The following is a 21,304-nucleotide window of genomic DNA, read 5'->3' as shown; positions in this document are numbered from 1 at the left end:
TTTCATTTCATGCCCACCATACTTTCTTTAGGTAAAGAGAAATTCTGCTCACATTTCCAATAACTTTAAGCTAAATATTTACATTATAGCTTGAAATGTAGGCTGTCTTCTTTCAAAAGATTAACAGTACCAATTCTATCATGCTTCACTTCGTGTTTGCCTCAGTTACCACAGTAGCAGCAAGATGGCATGATCCTCCAGCAAATTCCTGGCATCGACCACTCCTTATAAATCAGCTGAAAAAAAAAAAAAAGAATACCTCATATTTCTACCAGCATGTATAAAAAAGCCTACTTCTGTGTAATTATATATTCTTTATATTATAAAAGAAACATAAGAAATCTTTGCACAATAAAAAATTATTAGCTTCTGCCCTGGCTGGCGTAGGTCAGTGGATTGAGCGTGGGCTGGGAACCAAAGTGTCCCAGGTTCGATTCCCAGCCAGGGTACATTCCTGGGTTGCAGGCCAGAACCCCCAGCAACCGCACATTGATGTTTCTCTCTCTCTCTATCTCCCTCCCTTCCCTCTCTAAAAATAAATAAATAAAATCTTAAAAAAAAATTATTAGCTTCCACATCCCATCTCTTATAACTTGTTAGGGATTTAGCTCTGCATTTAATATATGTATTCTCTTTTATAAAGTATATTGTATTGATTATGCTATTATGCTTATCCCAGTTTCCCCCCTTTCCTTCACTCTTCCTAGTAGCCTCCTCCCCCCTGCAATCCCACCACCTTAGTTCATGTCCACAGGTCATGTGTGTAAGTTCTTTGGTTTCTCCATTTTTCATGCTATTCTTAACTTTCTCATTTCTATTTTGTTCCTACCAATTATGCTTCTTATTCTCTGCACCATTTCCCCATTTTCCCCCTTTCCCTTCCTAGCTGATAACCCTCCAAATGATCTCCATATCTATGAATCTGTTCCTGTTCTGGTTCTTTACTTAGTTTTTGTTCATTTGTTTGCGTGTGTGTATTTGTGTGTGTGTGTGTGTGTGTGTGTGTGTGTGTGTGTTTGGATTCATTTGTTGATAGTTGTGAATTTGTTGCCTTTTTAGTGTTCCTGGTTTCAGTCTTCTTTTTCTTATGTAAGTCCCTTTAACATTTCCTGTAATAAAGGCTTGGTTGTGATGAACTCCTTTAGCTTTACTTTGTCTGGGAAGCACTTTATCTGCCCTTCCATTCTAAATGATAGCTTTGCTGGATAGAGTAATCTAGGTTGTACATCCTTGCTTTTCATGACTTTGAACACTCCTTGCCAGTCCCTTCTTGTCTGCAAAGTTATTTTGCAGATAATCTTGTGGGAACTCCTTTACAGGTAACTCTCTTTTTCTCTTGCTGCTTTTGAGATTGTCTCTTTATCTTTAACCTTTGGCATTTTAATTATGATGTGACTTGGCGTGGTCCTCACCAACTTGGGTCCAACTTGTTTGGGACTCTCTGTGCTTCCTGGACTTGTATGTCTACTTCCTTCACCAAATTAGGGAAGTGGTTTTTTTTTTTTCATTACTTTTTCAAGTAAGTTTTCAATTTCTTGTTTTTTTTTCTTCTCCTTCTGGTATCCATATGATTTGGATATTGGCATATTTGGAGATGTCTCAGAGGTTCCTCAGGTTATCCTCATTTTTTTAAATTCTTGTTTTCTCCTTTTTGTTCTGGTTGAATGTTTACCTCTTCATTATGCTCCATATCATTGGTTTGAATCCCAGTTTCCTTCTTTTCTCTGTTGGTTCCCTGTGGATTATTCTTTATTTCACTTAGTGTGACCTTTGTTTCTTCCTTTATTTTATTTTATTTTTTTTGCTGTACTCAAGAAGTTATCTGAGCACCCTGATAACCAGTGTTTTGAACTCTGCATCTGATAGGTTGGCTATTTCCATTATGTTTAGTTCTTTTTCTGGGGTTTGGTTTTGTCCTTTCCTTTGGGCCATTTTTTAATTTTTTTTTTTTGTCTCCTCAATGTAGCCATTGCCCTGTGTTTATTTCTATGAATTAGGTAGAGCTGCTTTTACTTCCTGTTTTAGTAGCTTGGCCTACATAGAAAAGGTGCCTGCAAATTGTGTGGGGTAGAGTCTTAGGTAATTGCCAGGGTGGGGAAACCAGCTTCACTGCTTTGTGGCTGTGTAGGGTGGGCTCTAAGAGAGGACAATGCTATCACCTGCTTGCTGGAGGTTTGCCCAGCACTTGCCCCCTTTCCACTCACTTTATCCCCTTCTGATGTGCAACTGGCACCCTTCCATGTGCTACCCTATTGGTAAATTCCAGAGTGGGTGTTCTATGTTCTTTGTGTATGTTCTAAGACTGTGCTGGCCCTTTAAGAGGGCAAAAATCCAGCACTTTCTTCCACCACCCCAACTGTAGCTGGTTTTTTCAGCCAGAAGTGATGGGGTTCTATCTTCTTGGTGCTGGAACCCTGAGCTGTGTAGTCTGTCCTGGGGCTGGAATCACTCACTCCCAAGGTAGCCCTCCTGTCTGTTCTGCCACTGCGTCCACCACCATCTTTCCATGCCACACCACCTCTCTACCTGTCTCCACATCTCTGCCCCTCCTACCCATCTGAATGAATGTGTCTTCTTTAAATCCTTAGTTGTCAGACTTCCATACTACTTGATTTTCTGATGGTTCTGGGTGTTGTTAGTTTTGAGATCTGGTTATAATTCTCTCTATGGTTGTATGAGGAGGTGAAGCATGTCTACCTATGTTTCCATCTTGACCAGAAGTCTGTATTCTCCTTATTACGATAGTATTCTGACATCAAGTAAACATTCTCTACTATCTTACATTAGAAAAATAAAAATTAATGGAAACTTGAAATTCAAGCCTATATCCAGTGCCCCAATACTCTGGTCGCCTTCTTAGTAAAACCTCTTAACATATTTACCTAAACTTTCTGTTTACATTTCTTTCTTTGCACATTACTCTGATTTCCATTTCTGTAAGTCCATCAGAGATGCTGTTGGTAACGTTATCAGTGATCTCCAATATGCCAGCAATAAAGATAACTGCTCTTCTCTTCTGTCTCCAATTTGATCAGCTCTTGACTGTTGATCAGGCCCTATATATTTTGAATAATGTTCCATACATTTCTCCTATCTCTATGCTTAGTTTCCACTGCTGTCTCTTTCTTGTTTACATACTTTGTGGGTTCAAGAGAAATCCCAATGATTGATTCTTAATATTTTCTATTGTCTCTATACACATTATTTTACCCTAGGGAGTTTCATCCAGGCCTCTGGCTTTGAATACAATCCCAATATAGATCAAACATGAAATTTCAGCTGTAGTTCTGACTTCTCCCCTGAACTTGAACTTCATTCCAATCTTCCTACTCACCATATTCATTTGTAGGTCTAACAGATATCTTAAACTTTGTATGTACAAAAATAGAGTTCCTAATAAATCCACAACTAAAACTTTTAGAATTTTTGCCTTCTTCAATTCAAGAATATGAAAACCATATGCCAAGTTGGCTAAACCTCAGATCTGTCTTTGATCCATCTCTTTCCCTCAGCTAGCACACCCAATCCATTACCAACTGCTGTTGAAATAATGTACAAAATGTTGAATGTATCTAATTCTTCCCATCTCGACTGTCACTATTGTCCAATCTACTTTTATCTCTTACCTGTGTACTAAAATAGGCTCCCCACTTCCAGTTACTCAGGTCTATAATCTATTCTCCACATTTGACATTTTAAAAGTTAAATGATATCCTATTCCTTGTTTGATTAAAATCTACTAATAGTTCTTCCAATGGAAACTTGTATAAATCAATGTTCCCTTTTCATGTTAGAGACAGACCTGCATGTCAGGTTCATAGTTACATTTCAGATAGATCATTTTTTTCATTTCCTCTTTACTTTCCATATTCAAGTCACAATAGGCTTTCTATTTTCTGAATACGTCAAACCATTCCTGTTTCAAAGCCTTTGCAATTGACAGACCTGTCTGAGATATTCTCTAGGTTTTCTCATTGCTGGATCTTTAACACTAGCTCAGTCTCAGTTCAAATGGCAGAGCCTCAAAGAGGCCTATCTTGACGAACATATTTAAAGTACCACCACCCTGTCCCATCACTTTATAATATAGCCTCTCCTTTCATTGTCTCCTTAGGAGCCATTACTACAATTGGTTGTTTTACTTTCTTATCTTTCTTTTTAATAGGAAACGTATTACTTGATGGGGTTCCAGAAGCTGGGTGAAAAAGGCGAAGGGATTGAGAAGTACAAATTGGTAGTTTTAAGTCCCGGGGATGTAAAATATAACAAAAGAACACAGTCAACAATCATATCATAAATATGTATGATGCCAGGTGTCTAAAAGACTTATTGAAAAGATAACCTTGTAAATTATCTGAATGTCTAACCACTATGCTGTGCACCTGAAATTATTATTAAATAATATTGAATGTCAATGGTAATTGAAATATAAAAATATATAAAATATTAATTAAAAATAAGTAGGAATCTTGTTAAATACAATTTCTGATTAATGTCTAGGTTGGGTCTGAGATTTTGCATTTCTAACAAGCTCCCAGTTGAAGTGAATTTGTGTAGAGATTTCATGTCTATCATTTTGCTTTTGTATGTCCTCTCTTAGAAGTTTATAATAGTTTAGCCCTGGTTGGTGTGACTCAGTGGATTGAGTGCTGGCCTGTGAACCAAAGGATTGCCAGTTCAATTCCCAATCAGGGCATATGCGTGGGTTGTGGGCCAGGTCCCCAGTAGGGGGAACACAAGAGTCAACCACATATTGATGTTTCTCTCCCTTTCTATATCCCTCCCTTCCCCATCTCTAAAAAGAAAATAAATAAAATATTTAAAACAAAGAAGTTTATAATAGTTTATCAGTTAGGGTTTATTTACAAAGTATAACTAGATTAAGTACTTGGTTAAAAGTGACTTATAGATTCAGTTAGCATAAACAGGATGACCCTATATACAGTCCCCAGTGGACTGACTTCTAGAGGATCACCTCTGAAGTGCACCCCCCCAAAAGTATATTGTACTAATAAGATCAGGATGTTACCTGTAGAAAGGGCAGTGCCACTGGAGTGTTTGGCTCCAGAATCAAAACACTTTGGTGTAATCTGCAAAGTGAGGAAGCCACACCACAGCTACTGACCATACAGTTGTGCTCAACACCTGGATAATGAACAGCTCACACCCTGCTTCTCCAATCATTTGACTCATTTCCAAGTCAAGATCTACACAATGACATCCAAATTACATCCAGTCTTCTTCTAGTTGCAAGGGAAAGACACAGTTTGGCTTTTACTTTTATAAGCTCTGCAGAACCAAAAGACACACTAGGAGAGCATCAGAATGAATGAGTGAGTTAATCCAACTCATCCGCCCATAATGGCCCCAGGCCAGTTATCTTGCGTTCCAGGGCCTTACAGAGTTTCACCGGAACATCTTTTAAAATTTTCATTTAGTATGCTTTCATTTCAAATGAGATGTTAATAAGGGCCTGATACTAAAAAATAAAAGTTTAAAACAGGATGCTCTAATCTGAGTAAATCTTCCTTTCAGCAATCAAGAGGTTTGGTGTGTCAAGCTTAGAGTAAAGTATATCATATGAGGATTCCACATTCTCCATGTGAGTATCTCCTAGGTACCCAGGTATACAACTGTATTCATTCAAATTTAAATGCCATGGAAATTAGTTAGGTAAACAACTGTCTGAAGGAATAGTCCCTGTAAGAATGTTTTCAATTTAGACACCATCTGCAAGTTTGGGGTTTTTCAAGGCAACCCTATTTCAGACTAGCTGACTACAAATTCTGCAGTTCCTATAGTCACTCACTGTTAGATACAATAGAACAATTACAAGAACTCAGAAAAAGTATCATTGAGTGTCATGATTATAGGATGCACATTCTAACCAGACAAAGAAAAGATACATAGAGTGAAGTTTGGGAAAATTAAAACAAAAGCTTGCATTCCCTCAGTTATCTGTGTATGAAAATATGCATAGAGTATTGCCAACCCAGGAGGCTCACTTGAGCTTTGGTCTCCTTAGTTTTTACTGGGGCTTCATTATATAGGCAAATTTGATGGAATCATTGCCCCTGCAGTTATTCACAGTACCAACTCTCCAAACACACGGTTTGCCTTTCTGGCATAGACAGCTCCCGACCTGAATCATCTCATTAGCATAAACCATCAGGTGTGGTCCAGAAGCCCACTATTAATGACAAAGACACTCTTACACCTTGGGAAATTTCAAGGGTTTAGAGGTTTTTCCCCAGACCTCTCCTTGGGTAAAGTTAATTCTTTACTACGGGGCTACTTTTTCTGCAAAAAAAAATCTTGACTTTGTTTTCTTATTCCATGAGAGAATGTGTCATGCCCTGCTTTGTGCTGCAAAAGCATAGTATATTATTCTTATATTGTAGACAAACTCACACAAATCCAACAGTTTAATAGTTTCTGGTGTATGTTTCTGTCTTCCCTGCCAGGTGGTGGGTTCAGAGAGAGCAAGAGCTAGTCCATCATGACATTTTCAGAACCTAACATGGTACTTGGCAAATAAAGAAAACTTTCTTTTCCTTTCTCTCTCTTTATTTCTCCCTCCTCCCTCTCTCTCTCCCCAAACACACATGAAAAAGTACAGGTTAATCCAAGTAATTTCATCACTCTCACGTACATAAATAAAATTAAATCATTAAAGAGTAAACCTTATTAATAGGCAATTATAAGTAAAATTTAGCTTTAAATATAGAAAGAATGGCATGTTCTTCTTTGGCTGCTAACAGTACCAAGCAATCATTCAAAGAATAGTTTTTGTACTCATTTTGAGCATTTAAATGGATACTTTTTCCCATGTTACTGAAGATGTGAATGAAATGAGGTACAGGTATAGAAAGTGGAATAGAAACCTCATATGTCTGCTGGCCCAGGGATGCCTGCAATACCTGACCACCTCACAACATGTGGGAAGCCCTGAAGTTCCTAAAATGAAAGCCAAGTTCTTCAACACCCTGTAAGCACAGATCCTTCCTTTGAAAACACAATTTTACCGGGACAGCTGACTTACTGACAGTGAGTTTTCATCTAAAATTTGAACTCTTCTAAAATTGGCTTTAAAATAGTTGTAAAACAGAAAGGTGAAAGCTTTTTTCTTTTCAAGAAGGCTTGCAAAGGTACTAATGTAGTAAATAGTACATTTGATGCTTCTATTAAAGCTCTTTGCTTAAATGGAAATTGACTGTGTAACTATGTTTCCACAATCTGAGCTTTTTAACATTTGAGTAGTGATATGGATAATAAGACCTTGCATATTGAGGTTTTATGGAAATAGAACACTTTCAATCCAAACACTAGAGTTTCTATAAATGAGAATTTAATTACAATAAGATTATGTGAACAACTTCTGTAATTTTTGTGACTATAGCAAAAACAATCTCTATCTTATGTTATGAGAAAACTCAAATCTGAGTACATATAGCCAAGGGCAAGATGAGACAGTCAATGATAATCTTTACAAAAGAGTTAAGACTTATAATATAGTATAAAATTAGAATTCATTCCTTATGATACAATTTATATTCTGCTTTACATTTTTCCTATTTTCATGGTCTCAGATAATATAAATATGAGTCATTTTAAGTAAAATAGGTAAGAATCAATCTATGGACAGAATTATGTTCCCTACATATTCATATTTTGAAGCCCCGCCCCCCCATATGACTATATTTGGAGATGAGGGGATTAGGAGGTACTTAGGTTTAGATGAGGTCCTAACGGCAGGGCTCTAGACCAACAGGATTGTAAGCCTTGGAAGTGCAAGAGACACGTTTTTCTTTTTCTGCCTGTTTCTCTGTCTCTCCCTCTCCCCTCCTGCATGTGCACAGGAAAAGCCATGTGAAGACACAGCTGTCTACAGGACAGGAGGAGGCTCTTGCCCCGAGCTGAATTGGCCAGCGTCTAGATCTTGGACTTTCACAGTCTCCAGAACAGTGAAAAATAAACTTGTTCCGTAAGCCACTTAGCATATGGTATTTTGTTATAGCAGCCCAAGCTGATTCAGACAGTAAGCCATAAATGTTTGAAATGCACACAGCACAAAATGCTAATTATTTAGCTTCCCATTTAAAACAGAAATACAAGCGTAATTTAAAATGCATGGTACAATATTGAACATGCTTATTTTTAAATTTGTTCATTATTTGTTCTTATTTTGGGTTTAATTCTGATGTGAGATTATAAGGATTAGTTAGAAATAAGATTATCTTTGATGTTGATATCTGACTTGAGATAGAAGGAAAATGTGGTGTGACTGAGAATTAGAATGTGCCCTTATTTTCCCATGCAAACATGTTTCAAGGTTAAAAAAAAATAAAAAAAATAAAATGAGAGGCTCATAGGAAGATGATTTATAAATGCATTATCTCATTTAATTCTTACAATTTTACAAAAAGTAGTATGGGTTAATCCAATGCAGGTTCAAGACTATTTTTGCTTATTGTATATGTGAGCTGGAGTAAGCTACTCAACCTCCATCCACCTCAGATGTCTAACCTGTTAAAAAGGAATGTTATGGTTAACCTGATACACACACACACACACACACACAGCCCTATTTTAAAGAAAATAAATGTAACTAAATGTGTTTGGTACTAGGTGCCAAAGTACAAATTCATTATCTAACCCTTTTCAGTTCAACACTCGGAATTTCTACTAAAACTGTTACTAACTCTGTAAGGGTTACAGTAAAAAACTATACGTTTTTTTCAAATATATAAAATCCAACCCTTTTCAATCCAACACTCTGAATTTCTACTAAAATAGTTACTAACTCTGTAAGGGATATAGTAAAAAACCATGAGTTGTTTTTTTCTTTCAAATATATAAGATCCAAACTTTAAACACCCAGACTAGAACATGTGACCCAGACACCCGTTATGATTCATGTGCATTTCAGCAGGACAGTTCTAATTTCCATTTCCCAAAATCTTGGCAATCAGGAAATAATAGCGCGTGTCATTTTTGAGCAACGATGAAGGATGTCTAGAATGGGCGTGGAGGAAACAGAGCCGAAAGACAAATTAGAAGAATTCTGAGGGGACGAAGCAAGAAAAAAGAAAGGAAGAGGAGGAAATGTTCAGGAGTGTGAGACTGAGGGACAGGTGCGGTGTGCCATCAACGGAGCACGTGTTGGAGTCAGACTCCCCTGGTCTATAGGCCTGTGGTCTGAACTTGTGGTGGGCCTTTTGTGAACCGGTATAGGTGAACTGCATGATAAAATGCATGGCACATAGTAACCATATTGTAAAGAGTAATATTTTTAAATGAGTGTTTTGGAAATGAGGTCAAATTAGTTTTTAGTACAATTGTGGGAAACTATGTTTATATTTGAAAATAGCATTATGGGTAGAATCGTCTTCCCTGCCCCAAAGATATGTTCAATCCCTAAACTACTATGACTGTGCAAACAAGCTGTTTGCAGAATTAATTAAGATAAGATGAGGTCATTAAGGTCAACCCTTATCCATTAGGACTATTATCCTTAGAAAATGAGGGGAATTTGAACACAGAAGTGCACAGGGAGAACAGCATATTGAAAACACAGGTTTATTATATATACGTATTTCATTGTATAGAGACAATGAAACGAAGTGTACTATTAAAAATGCGAGGCAACTACAGCTGTCAAGATAAATAATGTAAACACAAAATATACAAAAGCCAATCCCAAATCTAAAAACATGAAATTAAAAGCCCATGAGATATAAAAATGTAGTTAAAAATATATGTGTGTACAACAAAATGATTCACCATGTCATGTCATGTCATATCAACACATTTCCGTGGATGTTAAGACAACTTGAAGTCATTTACATTGGTAGGAAGTCTTTGCATATATGCATACATTCATATTTTCCAAGTAGAGCCACCGTCACTAGTAAATGAGATTATGTGATATTCAGGGATAGTTTAAAATATGATTATAAGTAAAGTATAAAAAGCCTCCTACCAAAAGATGGATCCCACCATCAGGCTGTTTCAAGAACAGCTGTCCTAAAAAACACTCAAACTTTTTTTTTCAGAATTTATATGGCTTTAAAATACTACTATAATTAATATCAAGAATACAGTGACTTCTGTTTTAAAAAAGTTTTGCACATGAAGCAAAAATTGGCAAGAATGAACCATTTTTCTGGTATTGCAAAAAGTGGTAATAAATCACTTTGCACTGGGATAGTGTGCTCATTCTCACCATAACTAACAATTTCCACCTGCAAAACTTCATCCAGTGTATTACACCTGAGTGCTCATTAGTGCAGTAAGGTTCCCAAAGGAAAATCAGACAAGCTAACTTCCAACTCTGTGAATTAGAGCACCCGAGGGAAATAAGATGAATGGGGCACCTTCACTTTTGGTCTTATTAAACCTCAGACATAGACTCCAGCTAGAAAGAGGAACACATAGACTTTTTCCTCACAGGCCAAAAAATAAAAAGGATAAAAGAAAATTGGGGAAAAAAAGAAAACAAAAACAAAAACAGAAAAAAGTACAATTCAGTGGTTAGCAGTAGTTTTGCACCAGCTTGGATGGAACTGGAGAATATTATGCTGAGTAATATAGCCAGTCAATGAAAGGCAAATACCATATAATCTCACCCATAAAAGGAATCTAATGAACAAAATAAACTAACAGGCAAAATAGAACCAGAGGCATGGAAACAAGGAACAGACTGACAATGACCAGAGGGGAGGGGGTCATAAGGGTGGAAAGAAGGGGAAGGGACGAGTCAAGGAACATGTATGTATGAATGACCCATGGACATGGACAACAAGGTGGGGATTGTGTGTGGGAGCAGGGGGTTGACTGGGCAGAGGAGGGAAAGGGGGATTGTGGCTACTGTAATAGAATAACAATAAACTATTTAGTAAAAAAATAAAATTAAAATTAAAAACTGATATGAATTTGAAAGTTGGAGATTTATTAAATGGCTTAAAAACTTTTGTGCTAATTATTGTTTTACATTCTGAATATATAGACTTTGTGGACAATGCAGTGGTTCTTTTTGTCTTTTCTTTTGATTTTAGGACCCTACGCATCTTGAACACATTATAAAGTAAATGCATCACTTTGTTATTCTCAGATATATGAAAATTATTCTTAGAATCCATATATACCCTATGATGACTTCAGAACCTAGTTTTATTGTTTAATAATCTGATATCAGATTACCTAAAGAACAAACTTACCACTTAGAGAATTTTATAAACTTTGAAGAAATGATGATGGAAGATGAAAAGCCAAAAAGAGACCAATTTATTTACTCTCATTCCAACAATATATATTTACACATTAGTTGCACAAAACCTATACACATATCAAGAGAATGTATTGTGGGCTATTACTTTCACATAATTATGCAAGTTGAATTGTAGAGGTGAAAAAATGCATTTTTATTAGAAAATAGCTCCTCTTTACAACAAAGTAAAAAATAACACAAAATTTGTAATCATGTTTTGGACTTTAAATGCAAACATTGGTATGCTTTTAACATATTACATATGGTCTCTAATCTGATTCATTTCCTTCATGTTTGAACCTAGAGTTTATAGATGAATCTCAGTTAGGGTCTTAAAAAGTGTTAAGGTCAGATGTCAACCCATGGGGCTTTTATCATCTCAAATTTATGTAAGTTCCAGGAGTCTCTTGGGAATATATAAATGCTGCTGCAATTTCGGCAAGCTCCCACTTTGCTCTCACCCATAGCTACGTATTTACCAAACCAATAAGTATCAATTGATCACTGTGAATGAGGCGCAGAATAGAGATGCAGATGTTGTCACTGCCCTTACGATGCTTATAATCACATAGAAGGGACAGACAGTATACAATCTGACTAGAATAAATTGTGATGAGTGTTACCACAGGGAATATGGAATGGGAACATATGGTGGAAGTCACTCATCTGGTCTGCAGAGTGGCATCAGAGCGGGTTTCAGGAAAGAAATATAACTTACAATTTAATCTGAAGATTGAGTTGCCAGGTGAATGGGGAAGATAAAGAGCATTCCCAAAGGATAGAACAGAACAAGCAATAGGCTGGAGGCAGAAAATAACATCGTTGCTTGTAATAGAAATTTAATATGGCCAGAGACTAAGATTTTGAAGGGAAGGACTGAAACTATGTCTGAAGATAAACTCTGCATTCAGGTATCAAAAGGGCTTGTATAGCTTCTAAAATAATTTGGACTTCATTCTAAAGACAAATGGACATCGTCAAGTGGTTTTAATTATGGAAAACATACGAAAGTTTGTGTTATAGAAATATTCCTCTAGTCCTGGCTGGTGTAGCTCAGTGGATTGAGCGTGGGCTGCGAACCAAAGCATCGCAGGTTCGACTCCCAGTCAGGGCACATGCCTCGGTTGCAGGCCACGGCCCCTAGCAACCACACATTGATGTTTCTCTCTCCCTCTTTCCCCCTCCCTTCCCTCTCTAAAAATAAATAAATAAAATATTAAAAAAAAAAGAAAAACAAAGAAATATTCCTCTTTACAAGGACAGGGTTGGGATGTACAATTCTTGAGGCAAAATTGGAAGGGTATTTTTAAGAACCCAGGAGAGACATCATGTTTTAAACTAGGCTAGAAGAAGGGAATTATGGGAATGAATATGTAGGAGAAAATTTTAGGTGCTAGAAATTCCTTTTCTGTGTATTTACCCCCCAAAAAGTTGAAAGGAGGTTCTTGAAGAGATATTTGTATTCGTGTTTATGGAAGCATTAATCACAGTAATTGTAACGTGAAAGCAACCCAACTGTCCACTGATGAATGAACAGACAAAATTTGGTGTGCACACATACAATGGGGTATTATTCACCCTCAGAAAAGAAGAAAATTCTGCAATGTTCTACAAACTGGATAAACTTTGAGAATATTCTGTTAAATGAAATAACCCAGTCACTGAAAGACAAATATTGAGATTCCACTTATAGGAGATACTTAGAGGAGTCAAAATCCATGAGACAGAATAGAATGGCAGTTGCTTGGGGCTGGGAGAAGTGGGGGATAGAGAATTACTGTGTAATGGGTATAAAGTTCCAGTTTTATAAGAGTTATAGGAATGGAGAGGAGTGATGTTATACAACATTATGAATGTGTTTAATATCACTGAATTGTACACTTAAAGTGGTTAAGATGATCTATTTCATTATGCATATGTTGTCACATAAAATTTGACAAAGAGAAACTATATTATGCACAATATTTAGGGTTAGTATTTTTAGAGGTGTTATGTATAGCACCATATAGAAATTCCTCTGAATAGTGTGAAAAAATGTTTCAACTAAATGTTTCCAATGACCTTGAAAACAGATTTAGCTTCCTCGAATTATCTTTGCTCATATTTTCAAGATAAGTAGGAAATACAAAATCGTTAGTTTATAGTAAGCATAACAAATAACCTTCTATACATGTCTTTCCCTATTTTTACAAAACTAAGCTCATCCTAAAGGAAGTCTAAAAGGTAAAATAATTGCATGTTATGTAACTATATAATGGCAAAAACACCTATTATTTATTACATGTATTAGTAAATATATATTATCAACAGAGCTTGAGAATTGATTTACACAACTCTATTTGGGAATCCATCAAACAGCATATGTTCATTGAGCACCTAAATTGCTTGAAAATGTAGGCCTGACACTAGGAAGGATTTCTGAAAATTTAGTCCTTATTTTCATAGTATACAGTATTTTTTTTTTCAGAAAAAGTCTCACACAGATAACATGTACATTAGTATATTTTCCTCATGCAATTGTCTGCATACATGAAAGTTAACATTTTTTTCAATTGACTTTAGAGAATGAAAATCATGACTTCAGAAATTATAAAGTGGTAGGAAAGAAATTTGAACCAATGTACCAAGACTTCTCATCTGGGACTTTAGATGATACAGCATTCTTTGCCTAGCAGGACAGAACATCAATGGTATGATAGTAAAGAACAAGATTGACTCACACTAGTGGGTCCTTGTATTCATGGAAATCTTCCTGGAAGAAGTGGAAACCATAAACCAGTCATCAGGACAATGGAAAGGAATTTCAAAAACAAGAAAAATTGCCCTGCCTGTGAACCAAAGAGTCACTGGTTCCATTCCGAGTCAGGGCACATGCCTGGGTTGCAGGTCAGGTCCTCAGTCGGGGACACATGAGAGGCAACCATACATTGATGTTTCTCTCTCCCTTCCCTTCTCTCTAAAAATAAAGAAATGAAATCTTTTTTAAGAAAAAAAATATAAATAGGAAAGAGAAAAAGATTATAGATGGAGAAATAGAGTAAAAAAGACTTAAAGGCAGCAGCAATAAGACCTACAAAAACAAACAAACAAAATTGATTAACCACTCAATCAAGTAGAGATCCCAGCACTCTATTAAATGTTCCATGCAAAAGAAGGTCTTGATATGTTATCATTCTCGGTGTAAGTGGAGTTCTTGCAGTATCACAGGAAAATAATTTCCTGAGACCCTCGTGGGAAGATGGGGCTCTGTGGTAAACTTTATTGGCGATGTAAAATTAAGGGGGTTTCGCTCCTGACTTCCCTATCTCCCATATCCATCCATCTCACCACGCAAAAGGTCGGATCCTGTCCTCAGCAAATCCAAGACAAAAGCCACTGTCCAAAGTTTCTGCTCCATATTTCAGTTCAGTTGAGCATCTGTCTAGTTTAGTGTGTTTCCCTTTGCCATCTATTGCTGTGCTCCCTCCTGGAACCTGTGTGTGGAGTCTGTGTGGATATCAACCATGCAGCTGCTAGGACCACATGGCTATGAAGAGAGAGTGCATGGGTGCGTGGGTGCAAGTGCAGGTCATCCACAAGCGAGCGAGAGAGAGAGAGAGAGAGAGAGAGAGAGAGAGAACTAGCTTCTTTGTTTCCCTGGGATTATATATTTTGGGCTTGGAAAAGACCAAAGCTTTATCAAAATGACCAAACAATTTCCCATTTTTTGCAAGATTTTGAGGGTTTACACCCCGTAGTTAGAATGACAGACCTCTATGGTCACTACTTCTCTCTGGACCCCCCAAAATCTGGTATGGAAGTAGGGAGGGAGGAGTGTTAACTCCCTTGGTGCAAGGGGATCATAAGCAGTACTATGATCCCTTGCGGTGCGAACAGCTGGAGCTTCCTGGTGAAGCAAATAGGCTCATGCTCCTCAGGTTATTAAGCTCAATATCTAAGTCTCTATTTTTTTCCCCTTTTGAAAATTAATAAGTAATGAAATATCGATGGTAAATATATATTTACCAAAATATAAGGTATATTTTTTCTGTTTTAGTTTTCTATTATGTTGATAATCCACTAGCTTTCTTAAAGGATGCTGTGTAATTATACTGTATGTTAAATTAAGAAGTGATGTTAAAAACATATTAAATATTAAAACAAGAGTGGTCTCATTAATCTTGCAATAAAACCTACTCTTCATCCATGAAGAATCTAGCACTAGTGGCAGAAAACAGTTGCTACCTGGACTTTAATTGGATTGTAGGAAGATGGGCTGTCAGTTCAACGCTCTTCTGATCTCATCGTTCTTAAACACAACATCCCAAAAGCTGGTGTTATTGAGCTCCCCTAGAAAGTGAAGTCTGAAGACAGAGACATTATTGGGGTCTCATCAAAATGGTTCGTCTTTTCCTGACAACCTTTTTTCTCTGTTGACCTTGGGTTGTGTAGTTGTAGTGCTTGTTTTCTTCTTTGCCTGCTGCTCTAAATTTTGCAGTGGGTAGCCATAAATTACTGAGGAGTTGAGTGATGATTGTCAAATACAGTGCATCAAAATGCATTTTAATAACCCCTTAAGATGTTTGGTGATAATAGTTTTTTCTCTTAAAAACCTCAGAAATAGATTGTTTTTCAAAGAATATACTTATAATATTTATAAAAAGGATGAATTATGCTGAAGAAGAGAGGCTTAGATGGATGGATGGCAACAAGTGGCTGGCTGTCCTTGCAGCCCCCAGTGCTGAACAGATAGGGATTCAGGGAAACGGAAACGCGGATGAAAACGAAGGTGGGAGAACACAGAAAGGATGGATTTTCCCCTGAAGCCAAACTGTAGAACTCATACCTCTGTTACATCTGGTAATACATTTAGGGCTCCTTTCCTAGAGCCTCAGGAGCTTTTCTTACCTGCGCTAAATGTTCTCCCCATTAAAGCTCTCACTTCTTAAAACCTGTGGGGCAAAGGGAAGTTCTTTATTCCTCTACTGTTTAAAGGGCAATTAAATTTGCAGTGGCTCCCAGAAAAAAAAAATCAAACCAGACTCTTCTTTCACAAATGAGAGTAACACAAGTAAAATAAGTCAGTATAAGATTGCTCTGAGCACAAACAACGTTCTGCTGAAAGCTTCTTTTACAAAGGGCCATAAAAGCATTCTCTTGTCAATGTTACATTTTTGGGAGTAAGTAATTGACAGAGTCTGTACTACTTACTATAAGGAAAGAATCTAAAGGTAACATGAGCTCTTAATTATCACTTAGTTTAAACCCTCATTTCCAAAATAAGGGCCATGCATCCCAGGAAGGTTAAGAATAAGAGCGTTGACCTTGGAGCTCTTGGCCCTGCGTTCTGAACTGCACTGGCAATCACATTTTTTTTTTTGATGTTTCATTTAGACTTCTTCCCAGTCTAGATAATTCCATAATTACCTCGTGTAACTTTACAGCTCTATTCAGTCTTTTGCACTGTTTTTGTCCTCGATTTTACTTTCATTGACAATAATTGTGTTCTTTCTTATATACTGCTGTGACAGAACAATATATTGAGGTATTCATTTTTTGTTTTATTGTCCCAGTACTCGGTCCCCTTCCCATTTCCAAGAAGGTGAACGTACCTTGTGAATATCTGTGTTCAAAGGAAGAAGCAGATCTCGACAGAGGAAAGCCAGTTCCCAGGCCCACGGGCACCCAGCTGTGTAGCACACATGCCTGGGCAGCATCCCACTGGATCATCCACGGGAATCACATCGTCTAGGGCTGTTTGGTGCCCAGCCTTCACAGCTCTGTGGTAGCACTGCTACCTCTTCTTTCTTTGTTGCTGTTGTTTTTTAAATAAAAATTTCATTTTGTAATCCCAAAAGTGTGCAGGGATGACAGGGGAAACTGTAAAGGAGGACAGCAGACTGACTGTGAGCATGCACCCATGTACTGTATGAAGGAAATGCCCACAGCCCACAGGCCGTGTGAAGTTGGGCAAGACGACTTATCCCCACTAGTCCATGCTGACAGATCTACAATTTTCTTAAGGGAGTAAAAACGTCCATAATTTCAAAAATGTGTTTTAATTAATAAAATACTGTGTTTGTCAAAATAAAATAAAACTACAATAAAATCTATAGAGGAAATTCAAACCACACTCTTTCAGGCTGGAAACTTTGGTGGGATCACCTTCTCAGTACTGTTCTAGCTGACACACGTTGATACAAAGAGGTGGCAAATTACCTTGAGGGAGGGAGGGGGAAAAAGGTGAAATATTAGAAGAGAAGGGTTAGAGCCCCGTGACTGAGAACAAGATCAGGATTCCAAGGACCCTGGGAAGAGGGCCCCAACCCATTACTTCACCGGGCCTCTGGACTGGACCGGCCATCGGAGAAGGGTGCCGCAGGATGAACTTCAGAAGGTGAGCCCCCAGTTTAAAGCTGCCTTGTCAAAGATCCATACATAAACACTGAAGACATACAGTAACATGCCTCCAAGGGAGGATGCAGACTTGACAAATAGCATAGAAATCGATGAGTGCTGATCACAATGCAGAAAGACCTTTATACATTATTTAGTGTCTCAAATTGTTATTGGTGAAAAACAAGTTCTAGTGGCGTGGAGAGGAAAAGAATTTCCTGAGACGTGCAAGGGTGGATGAGGCTCTGTGGTATGGTTTATTGATCATGTAAAATTAAGGGGGTACTCCGTCTGACTTCCCAATGTCCCATCTCCATCCATCTCACCATGGAAAAAGACCAGCCGTGTCCCAAGCCAGGCCAAGACAAAAGACAGTGTCCAGAGTTTGTATCCACATTGAAGTACAGTCCAGTGCAGCATCCAGCTAGCTTAGTACATCTCCGGCTACAGTTCGGCCGTATGTGGTTCTCTCCTGGAGTCTGCGTGTGGGGCTATGGGCCATGAAGCTGTTAGGACTACAGGGCTATGGAGAGAGGACCTGTGAGCACACAGAGTGAGTGCAGGTTCCCAAGCAAGATGAGAGAGAGATAGAGAGAGAAAAAGAGAGAGATCTCACTCGTTTTGAGGTCCCAGTAGATGGTGTGGGCCCCAGTCGCTGCTGAATCCACATGATCACATGCTCCCAGACAAAAAAGCACACAAACCAATTGGGTGAGTGCATCACTGGGTGAGGGGGGAGAGAGAGAGAGAGAGAGAGAGAGAGAGAGAGAGAGAGAGAGAGAGAGTGAGAGAGAGAATGCTAGCTTCTTTGTTCTCCTGTTACTATATTAGCTTGGATTTAGGATGTACCAGGTGCCTTTTCGAAATAACCAATCAACTTCCTAGGCTTTTGCAGGCATTGGGTGTGTTTATACTCCGTAATTAAACTGACAAGCCTCTTTGGTCGTGCACCTCCCCCAGAGGCCCCCAATAATCTGGTACTCGAGGGGAGAAGGGAGAATGTTCATCCCCTCGGTGGAGCACGGTGTTGTGGTCCCCTGGAGTATAAAAAGCTGTAACTTCCTGGTGAGGCAAACAGGCTCCCCTTTCCTGCTTCCCAGTTTACTAAGCTCCATGTCTAGTCCCCTTTGCTCCCCTTCTCAAGATACAGCTAAACACTGATGGGAACAAAATCAGTTACAATATCCTGAATAGGATGCAGGAAGCCCCCAATGATGACAGAGAAGAATCTTTTGTCTTAATTCTTAGATAGTAAATGTATTATGAATTACAAAGTTATATGTAATAATTCATAGTATTAGTTAGCTAGGGTTGCCATAACAAAACACCACAGACTGAGTGACTGACACAACAGAAGCGTGGTTTCTGGTAAGGTCTCTCTCCTCAGCTTGAAGACTGCCACATTCTCCTTGTGTCCTCACATTACCTTTTCTCCGTTTCTCTGTCTCTTCATGTTATTATAAACACATCAGTTCTATTGGATTAGGGCCAAAATTTATGACATTATGACATTTATGAATTTATGACATTTAACCCTAATGTCGCCTTAATGGTCCAATCTCCAAATACTCTCATACTGGTGCTAAGGCTTTGACTGATGAATTTTGAGAGGACATAATTCAGTTCATAATGTGCATAAGAGTTTGAATAAAAGTGTGTATCTTATTTCCATCCAAGAAACTTTAAAGATAATGGCAATATAATATAAACAAAGGTATACATCTAAAAAGAACAGAAGAATAATCTGGAAGTGCACTGGATGGGCAAGGCAATGTCGATGAAACTGTAAAAGTTTGAAAGTAGACAGGTGTGCGGCAATAGACTTAATAGAGCATAAAATGATCAAGAGGAGGTAAAAAGAAGCAAGAAAATTTGCTATAGAAATTTCAAAAGCCTCCAGAGTTGGAGGCGCCAGAACCTCTGAAGGTGGATGTAAGGAGGATGAAAAGAGTGGGACTGACTAAAAGTGTACAATTTAATTAAAATTTCAAAACATTTTTGAATGTTTACTGAGCTCCCACCTTTCTTCTGGCAAGGTGAGCATGGGGGCTGATTTGTTCTTTGGTTAATTTAAACTAGAAATATTTCAGACTTTAGGACAGCTGACATCATCATCAAAAATAACATTAATGCACGGGACTGAAACATAGGATTGTCTTCTGAAAAATGGGAACCCCTTTTTATTTTCATTTCTCATATCCCAGAAAAATGACATACAGAATTATATCCAAGTCAGGAAATTAGAGAAACACATTCAGAAGGAATAGATTGATCTAAGAAAAATGACTAAAAAGATCATGTCATTTTTGCATCTTATGACAAAATGACTGAGACATTGTACAGAAAAGTGACCTGTCACAAGGGCATCATCCATCCAACTCTTGGATGCTTTCTTAAATATGAATAAATTACCGGACTAGGAAACAATTTACAGAAAACGGTTGTTTCTTCAACATTCCTTATACTTCCTTCCTGGTAGGGGTTTTCATGAGAATAACACTTTCCCTTTCTGCACACTTTTTCTCATCTCCTCCCACCATAGGGGAGGTGGTTTTATAAGTGGTGAGCACTGCTGAGGCTGAAGCAAGGCTAGGTATTCTTAAGGACTGACGCACAGAACAATGTTTGCTATTTTTTAAATCTCAAAGTTGCTGATTTTCATGTGTGCTACACATCAATATAGGCTATTAGTGTTAAGCCTGGCAATCAGCCCTGTATCAGCTTCTGATAATTAATTATATTTCTCAACAGGCAGTTTTCTTCAGCCTAAGCTATTCTGTGGCAAAGATAATAGAAATAGCCATTAAGGCACCATAGTAAAAATGGCTTCTCGGTAAAGTGTGAGGCTATGTTATTACGCCAATCTTTAAAAAACAAATTAAAAAAGCAGCACTGAGTGCAAAAATTATAGACCTCTGAGGGAAACGGAGTATGAGTTCTAAACAGGCTCTGTGAGAAAAGTTGACAGATGTAGTAAGAGCAGGGGTTGTGAAAGATAACACACTCTAAACTTTGCAAAAATTCACCAACAATTTGAATGTCACCCTCTGACACTGAAGTGGGTGTTTATAGGTAGGTTCCCACTCCACTCACACTTTCCCAAAATGATGTAGTGAACACAATATGCCCTTTAAAATCTCTGGGTGAGAAAGTTTCACAACGGAGTTAAAGTTTAAATCCATGGTGTCTAAGCAATTGGCATACATTGACTGATACCTGTTGAAGCTGAAACCTGCACTTTTTTCATGTATCTTCTTACACTCAGATAAAACTGAAACATTGTTCCACGTTTTGGCAGCTGTAACGATTGAGTTCTGAGAACATAGTTTTGCCTTGAAAACTGCTCTAAGAACAAGGAATTCCTTTGTCTTTTAAATAACATCACGTGCACTGTTAAACTGTTGCTCCTATTTACAAGTAAAGTTTGTGAGAGACTACGCCTTGATTTAATGCTACACTGGCTTTTGTGAATTAACTAGCCCCTTTTCAGTGAAGAACAATCCAACTTGAACATCCCAGAGAAGCTATTCCTACCCGAGGGTATGAAACTCTTCTAAATAAGATTAGCAGAAAATGGAGAAGAAAGCACTTTGCTTTTAATTTCACTGAAGTTCATTTCTTAAGCGCGAGATGGTATGATTTAGACTTTCATTCAAGAGC

The sequence above is a fragment of the Phyllostomus hastatus genome, unplaced genomic scaffold (genome assembly GCF_019186645.2).
Source record: "Phyllostomus hastatus isolate PE091 unplaced genomic scaffold, TTU_PhHast_1.1 phas_contig_196, whole genome shotgun sequence".
NCBI classification, from domain to species: domain Eukaryota; kingdom Metazoa; phylum Chordata; class Mammalia; order Chiroptera; family Phyllostomidae; genus Phyllostomus; species Phyllostomus hastatus.
The sequence above is the reverse complement of the archived record's forward strand: the minus strand, read 5'-3'. Positions refer to the sequence as shown.